The sequence below is a fragment of the Cervus elaphus genome, chromosome 1, assembly GCF_910594005.1.
Source record: "Cervus elaphus chromosome 1, mCerEla1.1, whole genome shotgun sequence".
NCBI classification, from domain to species: domain Eukaryota; kingdom Metazoa; phylum Chordata; class Mammalia; order Artiodactyla; family Cervidae; genus Cervus; species Cervus elaphus.
Window position 1 is genome coordinate 67,573,269 of NC_057815.1, and position 6,000 is coordinate 67,579,268.

Genomic DNA, 6,000 nt, shown 5'->3' on the forward strand with positions numbered 1-6,000 from the left:
CATTTTATAGCATAACTTGGAACTGGAGAATAATAGGAGTTAGGCAATGGGGATATGGCATTTTAGACAAAATTAATAAAATAAGACAAGTCTCACTATTTTTTTAAAAAAACTTTTTATTTTGTGTTGGGGTAGAGTCAATTAACAGTGTTATGACAGTTTCAGGTGAACAACAAAAGGATTCAACCATATATATACGTATATCCATTGTCCTCCAAACTCCCCTCCCATCCAGTCTGCTACATAACATTGAGCAGGATTCCATATGTTATACAGAAGGTCCTTGTTGACTATCCATTTTAAATATAGCAGTGTCTGCATGTCCATTCCCTAACTATCCCTTCCCTCCATCCTTCTCTACAGCAACCATAAGAAGAATATTTGGATGTTGAAAGATCAAAATGACAAGTATCAAGCCTCTTTTATCATACTGCCATGGAAAAACTACCACTGAAGTAACAAGCACAACAAAAAGGACATTCTTTCTGAATTCCAGTGCCTGCAGCTGTAAACCTTGTGATAATATCTAATAATGTCTATTGGGTAGATATTATTATTTCATAATAGAAAAATAATATCTAATAAGTTGAGGACTTAGTTTAAGCTTTTTGGAGAAGGAGATACAGGTTTGATCCCTGGGTCAGAAAGAGCCCCTGGAGAAGGAAATGGCAACCCACTCCAGTATTGTTGCCTGGAAAATCCCCTGGACAGAGGAGCCTGGCAGGCTACAGTCCACAGGGTTGCAAAAGAGTCAAACACAACTGAGCAACTAAACAACAGCAACCTAGTCTTAGGACTTCAGAATACTTCCTTTACCTCTACACCTTGCCATGACAGATGACCTTGGTTTGGTGATGACTTTCTAGATATAACAGCAAAGGCACAATCCCTGAAAGAAAGAATTGGTAAGCTGAACTTCATTAAAATTAAAAATTTCTGCTCTGTGAAAGACACTGTTAAGAGAATGAAAAGAAAACATACAGACTGGGAGAAAATAATTGTAAAAGACATAGTGATAAAGGACTATTATTTGAAATATACAATGAATTCTTAAAATTCAATAATAAGAAAATGACAACCCAATTTAAAAAATGGACCCCCCAAAAAAATTGACCAAAGAGCTTAACAGACATTTCACCAAAGAAGATACACAGATAAAGTAATTAGCCTCCAACTAATAAAAAAAAAAAAAGAAGATACACAGATAGCAAGCAAACGAAAAGATGTTCCACATAATTTGTCATCATAAAAATGCAAATTAAAACAATAATAAGATACCACTACACACATATTAGAATGGCCAAAATTCAGAACACTGACAATACCAAATGCTGACAAGGATGTGTAGCAACAGGAATTCTCATTCATTGCTGTTAGGAACGCAAAATAGTACAGCTGCTTTGCAAGATAGTTTTCGTGGTATCTCATGAAACTAAACATACGCTTACCATCAAATCCAGCAATTATACTCCCTGGTATTTACTCAAAGGAGGTGAAAACTAATACCTACACAAAAACCTGCACATGGATATTTATAGTAGCAAATAAAATTTGTAATTGCCAAAACTTAGAAGCAACCAAGATGTCCTTTAGTAGGTGAATGGATAAAAACACTTGTATTATCTGGACCACATAGTACATTTGCCCCACGATATTCACAGGGGATTGGTTCCAGGACTAACCACAGTTACCAAAATCCACAGATGCTTGAACTCCATAGTTGGCCTGCTATATTTGCATTTCTACCTCCTGGATTTCATACTGTTCACTTTGCCAACAAAGGTCCTTCTAATCAAAGCTATATATATATATAATATAAATTATATGTACAATATAAACATACCCTGACAATTCAAATCTGTGTTGTCCAAGAGTCAACTGTCTTATTCCCTGCTGAGAAATGAACTATCAACCCATAAGAAGACATGGAGGAAACTTAAGCCAAAAGAACCCAATCTGAGAAAGCTAATATTGTATGATTCCAAAATGCAAAACTATGGAGACAGTAAAAAGACTACAGTTTGCTAGGAGTTAGTGAGGAGAGAGGAATGAGAGAACAAAGGATTTGTAGGGCAGTGAAACTATTCCATATGATACTGTAGCAGTGGATATAGGTCACAATGCGTTTGTCCAAACTCATAGAGTATATAACCCCAAGAGTAAAAGGTAATGTAAACTATAGACGTTAGGTGAGTAAGATGTGCCAATGTAAGTTCATCAGTTGTAACAAATTACTACTCTGGTGGGGGATGTGGATAGTTGGAGAGGCTGACTATGTGTGTATGGAGGCAGGGGTATTGGGGAAATCGGTGTATCCTCATGTCCAACTCTTTCACTTAATTTTACTGTGAACCTAGAATTGCTCTTTAAAAAAAGAGACTGGTTTTAAAAGATCACTAAACCACCTTATTATTGTATCTGAATTCTAGGTAAGAAGAGGAGTGAAAGGTAAAGGGCTTAAAGTGTATGTCAGTCAGGTTTGCCCAACCATCTTCTTTTAATACAGGAAAAGCAGTTGTTTTCCCATGACCCCTACCCAGTAGACTTTCCCCTTACATCTCATTGGTTAGAAGTATGCCACCTGGCCACTCCCGGGAACTCAAATTTCTAATGATAAGGAAAAAGAAGAATGGGTATTCAGTAGGTATTTAGCAAAAGTGGCAAATAGAGTCAAGATCTTGATGATCTACAAACTATATAATGTATAATTAGGGGTTTATCATCTTAACCTCTTAGAAACTATAACATGTTTTCTGGAAAGTTGATGAGCATATCAGCATGATTTAGACAACATCTAGATCAATGCCTAGCATGGTTCTGTGGCAAACACAGCAGCAGAACCCTGATCAGTTACCTTCCCTATGGTTGGAAGTCTGAAGGTACATTCTCTAGGCTGCCATAGCATTCAAAACATAACATTCTCCTACTTTTTTCCTCTACAATTTATGACATTTTTTGCTGTCTTCATTGCTGGCTTTTCTTCTATCAGTCCATTATTTAAATCCATGTTCTCTTTCAAGCCCTTAATTTTCACATTTATCCTGGGTGATTTTTTTTTTTATGTTCCCGTGGCTTCAATCATGAATTAATTGATCATGTTTGTCAACCAAGGACACAAGCCTTAGTCTCTCTTCTGGCCTCCCAATCCTATCAAGTATTTTCACTTGGATATCTCATAGACAAATATTAAGTATTCTGATTCCATTATTTTATTACTATTTTAACACCACTATTTCAACCATGAAGACATTTTGAGAGTAAAGAATCTCATCAGAATTAGGTTAATATGATGAATTTTCATTAAGAAAATATTTTATGGAGTAAATTTTATCAAATTTATTGGCATGATAAATTTTATATTTTATAAATTTTATAATTTTATACTATTTCTTCCTAGTTTTCCCTCTTATTTTTATCTTGTCTAAAATTGTTTTAAAATAAACTATTTTCCCTTTACATTTTACAACAAAGATTTGATTCATTGATAAGTTTTCATACATGTCAAATGTTTCCATAACCTCTGCCTTTGTGCATTTTCTTTTGTGGTCATTTTTTCCACAAAATCTAATTTTTCTGGTATTGATATTTTAAATGCTATTTTTTTGAGAAGCAAATAAATTACAAGGGAAAAACAGGGAAAGGCAAAACCGTAGATTAAAACAAACTTAAGAAACTTGTCATTCAAATCCAAGCTGTGTAACTTGTTTGATCCTGATTTAAATAAACTGGCTATCAAAATTATGAAACAACTTAAAGGAGTCAAGGCACTCAACTGTAAAGGAAATGAACAAAATTAAAATTATACGTGAAATGTTGGAAATTACACCACTATATATGTATGTGTGTGTGTGTGTGTATATATATATATATAGTATGAAAAAGCTTGGGAAATTTTAATATTGACAGGGTATATAATGGTAATAATAAGTTATTCAGGGACTTCCCTGGTACAGCAGTGGTTAAGAATCTGCCTTTCAATGCAGGGGATGTGGATTTGATCCCTGGTCAGGGAACTAAGATCCTATAAGCCATGTGGCACAGCCAAAAAATAAAATAAAATGACTGGTGGAAATGAGTCATTCATTTTTAGGTATGATAATGCTCTTTCTGTTATCTAAGTCCATATATCTTGAACAAAATTGTTAATCTTAGAGGTATTTCATAATGAAACAATATGAGGTCTCCAGATTTGCTTCAGAATAACTGCAAGGAGATCCAACCAGTCCATCCTAAAGGTTCATTGGAAGGACTGATGTTGAAGCTGAAACTCCAATACTTTGGCCACCTGATGTGAAAAGCTGACTCATTTGAAAAGACCCTGATGCTGGGAACGATTGAAGGCAGGAGGAGAAGGGGACAACAGAGGGTGAGATTGTTGGATGGCATCACCGACTCAATGGACATGAGTTTGGGTAAACTCTAGGAGTTGGTGATGGACAGGGAGGCCTGATGTGCTGCGGTTCATGGGGTTGCGAAGAGTCAGACATGACTGAGTGACTGAACTGAACTGAACTGAATTCCAGAGATGGGCACTTCCCAGGTGGTGCTAGTGGTAAAGAACCTGCCTGCCAATGCAGGAGACAAAAGAGACATGGATTCCATCCTTGGGTTGGGAAGATCCCCTGGAGGAGGACATGGCAACCCACTCCAGTATTCTTGCCTGGAGAATCCCATGGACAGAGGAGCCTGGCAGGCTACAGTCCATAGGATCACAAAGAGTCGAACATGACTGAAGCAGCTTAGCACATACTCGCGCATTCTAGAAGTGAGGCGAGTAGGTGCGAGTATAAATAAAACAGAATTGACCTTGAGTTGACAGTTGTTGCCATTAAGTGATAAGTACATGGTACTTCATTATACTAGCTCCTGTTCTTTTGAATTATATTGAATTTTTCCAAGATAGAAAAAATGAGATAGATAAATCCTTTGAAAAGATGATTTTATTCTCTGAAAACAACAAATTTTACTGTGTGCAACTTTAGCCATTGTCAGTTTTAGTCTGGTGTTAATTGTTCAAACAGTTAATGGTTATCCAGTCCCATCACTTCATGGCAGATAAATGGGAAAACAATGGAAACAGTGACAGACTTTAATGTCTTGGGCTTCAAAATCACTGCAGATGGTGACTGCAGCCATGAAATTAAAAGACGCTTACTCCTTGGAAGGAAAGTCATGATCAACCTAGACAGCATATTAAAAAGCAGAAACATTGCTTTACCAACAAAGGTCCATATAGTCAAAGCTATGGTTTTTCCAGTAGTCATGTATGGATGGGAGAGTTGGACCATAAAGAAAGCTGAGCACCGAAGAATTGATGCTTTTGAACTATGGTGTTGGAGAAGACTCTTGAAAGTCCCTTGGACTGCAAGGAGATCAAACCAGTCAATCCTAAAGGAAATCAGTCCTGACTATTCATTGGAAGGACTGATGCTGAAGCTGAAGCTCCAATACTTTGGCCACCTGATGCGAAGAACTGACTCATTGGAAAAGACCCTAATGCTGGGAAAGATTGAAGGCGGGAGAAGAAGGGGACACAGAGGATGAGATGGTTGGATGGCATCACTGACTCGATGAACATGAGTTTGAGCAAGTTCCGGGAGTTGGTGATGGACAGGGAAGCCTGGCGTGCTGCTGTCCGTGGGGTTGCAAAGAGTCAGACACGACTGAGCAACTGAACTGAATGGTTATTACATACTGAATAGAATTTGATAGTGTGTGTTCATTTCTTAGCTATCCATGGGAAACTTGTGGGAAATTTTGTTAGGATGTTTCAGCTGTGAATAACAACACACCTTAACTGGTTATGACCTCAGAGGAATGTACTATTTCCCATAACTAGAAGTTCTGCACTGGGACCACGACAGGGTTGATTCATTCAGTGGCTCAGAACTCTGCCATCCTCAGTGTGTCACTCCTATCCTCATAGTTCTAAGGGACTAATTTATTTCCAGTCGTCACATCTGAATCCAGCAATGTCTAAGAGCAAGAGAGGACTGTGTA